Source organism: Dufourea novaeangliae, unplaced genomic scaffold (genome assembly GCF_001272555.1).
Source record: "Dufourea novaeangliae isolate 0120121106 unplaced genomic scaffold, ASM127255v1 scaffold108, whole genome shotgun sequence".
NCBI classification, from domain to species: domain Eukaryota; kingdom Metazoa; phylum Arthropoda; class Insecta; order Hymenoptera; family Halictidae; genus Dufourea; species Dufourea novaeangliae.
The window spans coordinates 1,357,834-1,365,241 of NW_015374014.1; positions in this window are offsets into that span (position 1 = coordinate 1,357,834).

Consider the following 7,408-nt stretch of genomic DNA (forward strand, 5'->3'; position numbering starts at 1 on the left):
GTATGTAAATTCTGTGCGTAGAGGAAATTGAAACTGTTCATTTCACGTAGTTTCTTCCATTCTTGTTCACAATACATACAAGAGAGAGGCGACGTCGTCGTTCGAGTATTAAGATGCCGGCCGGTAATTCCGTTCGCTCGATAATGTATATTTTCAATGAAACACAAAATTAGCTATAAGCAATGACCACGTCTGTTCGCGTTCCTTGATCACGAGACGACTAACCGATACCTTCACGATCAACAAAACATTGTTGTCGGGTGAACAAAATGAATATTCGTTTTTTTTCGAAGGCCCTCGTAACTACTCTTCCGAAATGATGTTATACTTTCCAAGGTTCGAATATCGCAATCGAACGGTATCGAGCTTTTATATCGTTGATTTGCTAGATGACTAATACAAATTAAAATTCTTAATTTTGATGTATCTGCCTATCTAACAATATATTATTAGAACCCCTTAAAACCTAAAGACTACTAACTAAATTGTAACAAAAAGAAACTTTTTTCTTCGCTGATTTGCTAGAATAACTGACACATCGTAAAATCCTCAGTTTTTACATATCTGCTAAAATTAACTCTAAAGGTGAATTATTTTTTATGAAGGATAAACATATATAATTTCAGAGTGACAAACTCCCCAAGCTGAACTGAAGGTTTTCTCTTCTCATCTTCTCCCAACTATGGAAAGCCGTTTATTATATATTTGCTGTTTACATCGGACGCTAACCAGAATTTGATACCATATTTGTCCGGTTTATTGGGCATGTATTGAGTGAATCTACACCTTACCTTCGTTGGAAACAATTGTTCATCGATAGTAATATATGGTCCTGGTTTATAACAGTTTTGACTGTTCTTAACGAATTTGCACCAAACTTCGGAAATCAAAGCGAATTTATCGGTTTGTAAGCGTTGGCTTCGTTGATTTCTGTTATCAAATCGAATAAACCTCATAATTTCTGTAAAGTCATTTCTGCTCATAGTGTTTGCGAAAAATGCCGGACCCCATTTTTTGTTCCATAGAAGTAATATATCTATACATATTTTTTGCCTCATATTCGCCTCGTACAAACAGGAGTGCAATAAATGCATATAACTTTGCAGCAGATAGATCCCATTTAGATCCTAACCCTCGAAATACCTCTGTTTCCGTGCACTTTCAAATATGTTCGATTATATTATGTCCAATAATCAGATAAAATGCCGTCCTAACTTTACCTTTCATAATATTTCGTTTACTATACCCTGTCGGGCCTGATGTTTCTCTAAAAATATTATCAATCGGTGCTCTTTCAGGATTAGACCCTTCTTTTATTTCTTGAAAAACAGTTCCGTCTATAGCAGTATCGATTACCTCTTCCTCATTCTCACTTTCGAAACCAACTAAAATTCTCCTTCTCTTTTGTCCTCTAGGTATGTTCAAAATATTCTCTTCGTTCTCATCGGTGTTCGATTCGGTGTCAAATAGATCATAATCATTTTCCACATTGTCATTTTCAATATCAGAAATCTTCTGATTATCTTCCACATTGTCATTTTCAATATCAGAAATCTCCTGATAATCTTCCGAACACTCTTCATCAATATTATTTATTTCCTCTAATAATGTATTAATACTCTTTGAATGTCTTGACATTTTGGGGATGAATATCCAAAGGATAAAATAAAAGCTAAAATATAAAAATATAAATCAAAAAGGAAAAAAAATGGGTAAAAGATAAAATGTGAAACTTACTACAAAGTATTGTTGGTTCTGTTCACTTTTTTGAAAATGATACTTATAATGCGTAATATAATATATATTAGAATAAAAATACAAAGTAACAATAGACTGCCAAATATGCTCTTTGTAACTTTCACGTTTGGATACTCTCTGTTCGGGTCACAAGACTTTATTGATATGAATCCGCGAGAAGATGTCGAGAGCAGACGTGTCCAGCTTGGTCGTACGGAGCTCGACATCTACAATGTTAGGAAAAAACAATGGTAACGTGGGCAACGGATAGGGAAAACTGTAAAAATGTAAGTAGTAGCCTGCACCGCTCGCCTGCACCGCACGCTACTATGTACACCCACGAGCAAACTCGGCTTCCACTAGGAGAAAAAGTGACGTAGGATAAGGGCCTCCTACCACTTGGTAAATTTATTTCAAGTACTGAAATAAATGTTAAAGTGCATGATAATTTGGCATAAATTTCAGAAACTTCCGAATTCAAATAGTAGAAGGCCTTTTCTCTACGCCAGTGTTTTCCCTAGCGGAAGCCGAGTTTGCTCGTGGGTGTACTTATATTCTTATAGTTTTCCCTAGCCGTTGCATCAACCCATAGATTGATTCAAACATTTTTCGTTTGTAACAACTTTATAGTTTTAAAATTGAGTCTTCGAGAGAATACTAATATAAAAGGATACAAATCCTTCAACCGGTCAAATGACCGGTCGTGCTAGGTAAGACAGACTATACATTTTTCGTGGAAGACAAATAATAAAAAAAGAAGTGAATATTGAAAAATGTATTGTACGTATATTATAGGAAAATCGTGAAGTTTAAAGGCGGTGCAATTACGTTGTACATAGGAAATTCTAATCAAAATTTTAAAAACGGTCATTTGACCGGTCGTGGTAGGTTTAGTGTTAAATTTATTAGAAAATTTTTTCTTAAAAGGTCCAGCGTTAAATCGAAACATATACGATATTGAACACTTTTTCGTTGAGGAAACTGTTATACAAACTTGCAACAGAAATTTGTTTCAAGTTAGAGAGAAGGTAATGTATTTGTATACATACAAGTAGAGGAAGAAAATAAATTACTTAATATTATTATTTCGCTGACTTACCTTACATTAAATTATTTATTTTAAATGTAATTTACAAGGAAGTATACATAGAATACAATTTCAATTAAATTTCAATTAAAAACTAATATATAATTGATTACCAATTGATGTAACCAGCGATTGATGATTGACGATTAATATTTATATATAATCAAGAATTAACGACTGATTTTGTTAATTTTTTTAATCGTGAGTATTAATTAATCGACTGAAATAAAAAGTTAAATGAATTAATGCCCAACAGAAGCTGAAAGTGGGGCGCGAAATGAAACAAAAGACGGAGTTGATGCTTGTGTTCACGACGCACGTGTCTGAAAAACTAGGCTTTGAAAAGCAGTACATGAGATAACACGTATTGTAGGTACAATTTAACTTACGAAATTTATTTTAAAATGTGTACGATAAATATAGAGTCATTAATTAATGAAGTGCAAAAGAGATTAATTGAGAAATCACATTGGCAGGCATCGCCGTGGCTGCGCGCGTTTAGCGTTTCCGCTACGTTTAGTGGCAAGCAAGACGACCACCGTCATTGAGTACCACTGCCGCCGCCGCGTGTTTTGCCGAACTGTTTCGCTTCTCTATTGAACACAAACCAGATTTGGAATTTTCCTTGACATCTGCCTCAGCAGAAATGTCTGCTCTATCGCGTGCTATGATTAAATTTTCTCCCAGACAATTATTTATTGAAATAAATTGTAGAATATCAGCTAAAATTGGTGCATTTTCGGTGTTCTTTTCGCTTTGAACATTATTTAAACATATGTAGATGTCTATAATATAATAACAATTTATATCATCTTGTTCGGAAGAATCCAGAGCATTATTTCGTGTCAAAAGAAACTGAATAACTGTTACTGTAAAAGCACAACACAGTTCCAAAGTTGAGAACTTGCAATTTTCTTAGAAATTACTCTTTTTAAAAACTAAACATGCTGGAAAGAAACGGTTTACAGATTCGTATTCAGTTCGTATAGATGTATCAGAAACGCATATTGAGAATTGCAAAATTTTTTACGTGTTGTACAGTGTAATTAACCTTATTTCAATAATCAAAAGTCGTCAGTTCATAAGCGTTCCAGCAGCAGCCAATTGGACAGTACACCCGTGGAGAAATCCCCAGTGTTCGAACGAGACAGTACTTTCCGATAGACGTTGCTCGAGACCCTATCACTCTCCGCCGTTCGTCCTCCCTCTTAGCTTACGCTTGTCTGACCCGCAGTCATCAAAATCTGAATAATTGATACGATTACAAAGCTCCATATCAACGATACAAGAAACAACATGGCCACACGACAAAGCCGGCAACAACACAATGTCCGGCCGGTACGTCTGCGCCTCGGTAGCCTTCGCCGATTGGTCCACGTTTGGTGCCCCACGCGGACTGGAGGGGTATCTTGGCCACGACAGGTGGTGACTCCCCGTGGACGACGGTACGAGGGAGTAAGGAGAAAAGAAACGTGAAGTGGAGGAACGACGTCGAAGAAGAACCCCTCCGTGCCGGCGACCGAAGGTCTGCCGACTCCGTACTCTCAGTTTTCGTCGATACCGCGTGCCCTAATCAGTGACACCTGGATCCCTATTAAAGGACACGCGAGGATCTCGCGGCTCGTTGTGGATTTAATTGGTGTGACTGAATTGGACCGGCCTCAAGGTCAGAAATCGCCTTGGGACACCCTTGGGAATCGTTTTGTGAATGTTTAAAGCATGGTTTTGTTGTGTTCGCGCTTTTTCATACCCCCCTGATCAGAATTCGAAGACGATGTGTTCTTTTTGTGAATGTTCAGAACTTGGTTTTGTTGGGTTTGCGCTGTTGTGTGCCCCTGTGGACAGGATTTCAGATATACATATGTTCTTTTTGTGAATATTTAGAGCTTGCTTTTGTTGGTTTCGTGCTATTTTGCGGCCCTTGGATTAGGATTTGAGATACAAATGATGTATTTTTTTTTTTTTGTGAATGTTTAAAGCTTGATCTTGTTGGATTCGTGGAGTTTTGTGCCCCGTGAACAGGCTTCGAGATATAAATAAGAATCTTTGAAAATGTTTTGAGCTTGTTTTCGTTGGTTTCGTACCCGCTAGAAAGGTGGTGAGTAATTTTAATATTCTTGGAACTTTGTGGACATCCTTCTTCTAATAAATAGATGTCGATCGATGAACCTGAGTGTTCTTTAAAATCAGTTATTTTTACGCTATCGAACACTTTATTATAATTCCGTTTGGGGTCCGTCAGGTTGAGATTAACCCTGCTATTTTCCCCGGGTCTCAATGACAAAAAATGAAGATTTATTTCGATAAGTATTATTTTTTTGCAGTTTTCTTATATAGTAACTGACATATATAAATTCCATGTCTATTTTGTGTGTATTTTCAATTTTTTAGAACAAATCATTTCAAAATTTGATCTAATTTTATTCCAAGGGATACAAACGTGAAGAATGAGTGAGGAGAACAGTAGGGTTAACAATTGCTGATTTATTACGTGGTGTCATTCAAAAGTAATAATAAATGTGACGAATGATCTTCTATGCTATGATTACAATCAATATTTAACATACACTATACTATTTAAGAATTATGGAAAAATTAATCTTGTTATATAAAGTAAAAGACTATTTTGTTGTATAATTATACAGTCTATTTTTATCTGTTTTATACTTGCCAGGAAATTCGTATGCCTACACGCAAATATATATTTAATTATATGCTTGATTTAAAAAAAAATTATATTTAGTTTTTAATATTATGAAAAAGCCAATAGATCACTGGGATAAAATACCTGAGTCATTTATAGGATTTGTTTGATGTATCTTACTTCGATGGCGTCTTACGTTTGATACATAATACTATTTTCTGAGATTTACCTAATGCATCATCCTTCTAAAGCAATAAGGTAATTGCTTTTCTCCTTCTCGAATATCAAATAATAGAGTTATTAAATTATAACTCCTTCCTGTAGCACTAATAATAATTAGCCAACCAATAGTGCATCAAAGGCCCATCAAAATGCCAACAGTAATTGCTACTAGGGGCGTTTGTCCTTTACTAACCGTTTTTACTTATTGTAATCAGAAATGTAGGTAATTTTGCATAATCTATTTTTTTTTAAACGGAGCTTCAAATGAAGAAAGTTTATTCTACGTAATCAACTTAATTTTGTGTGAATAATATAATTATCACCCTCCTACACGGTAGTACTAGGATTACTCAGGCACCCCGTATACTGGCATGTGTACGTAACGAATATTATTTCTACGTATAATTTCGTTAACGTGTCCATTCATTATTGCAGTTTCTACTTGTTACAACATTCCTGATATTCCATTATGTGCTATCGATTAATTTTATCGCATACGTTAATTGTATATTCATACTTTTTACATTCCTGTGCTAAGCGAAAAATTAACTTTAAATTAAAAAATTAAAAAATTAACAGCTTGGAATGTGTACTGAATTAAATCGTATAATATATAATATGATGTAACATAACATAATATAAAATGTATAATAAATTACAGGTAAGCATAAATTCCAACAAAAGGTCCTTTACGATTTCATTGATTGTAAAATAAGAAATTTTAAATTCGAACTTTTGACGAATATGGAAATTCCAGTGTTAATAATTAAGTATTTACATACATAATTACTGTTCCTTGCACCATGAAATACTATGGTGTTACATTACAAAAAATATTTGTACCTGAATATCGAGTTGCAGAACTTGAAATTAGTTTTGTTTAATTTTCATTTTGCTGTGCAATTTTTTTGTGTTTTCCCTACTACATATTCGTTTAAAGCTATAGTGTCCATAAATTTTGCCTGAAATGCTCCCAGAACTGAAGTTCATCAACAAGTGCTAAAAATCAACATTCTCAATATTTACCCCCGTGGCCAAAAGACATTCAACGTTTTTATATGTGCAACTTCAATTATTCACTATTACCTTTTTTTTATTGACCAATTTTTCCGAGTTTATTTATTCAGTAGAATTTACATTAAATTCTAATTATTTAAATGTACCTAATACAGTGGACTCTAACGATATTGCCACTAAACATATTGCCACGCAAGGCACTTCCCCTTCACACGTACTTTCGCGCACACAAATTCGCTCACCCACCACATTGCGTACTCTGGCGCATCAGCAGAATCCAGTTTTTGCGCAGGCGTTGAGGCCAAGGCTATGATGACAGAACTTAGCATGGAGAGGGCTCTGAACTCATTGCCACATTACTCTCCTAGAGTCTCGACCATGGAAAATAGTTAGGGTTCTCTGTAACACTTTTGTGGCACGATTTACCTTTGTCCCGATCTATATCTGGGTTACCACGTGATTGAGATGAAAAGGATTATATGACTATCTCGCGTCAGTTTACTAAAATAACCCAAGTTGTCTTGAATTATTAGGTCCTTAACTAAGTTCTGTGTACTTTTTACCTTAAAATATTTATTAAAATAATACCTGTTACAATTGTTTTAATTTTAATTTTACAACTCCAAGGTGATTTGCAAGTTTCACTATTTAATTGGGCCGGGTCTTTCTTCAGCAACATGTCCGAAACTTCAGTTTCCATT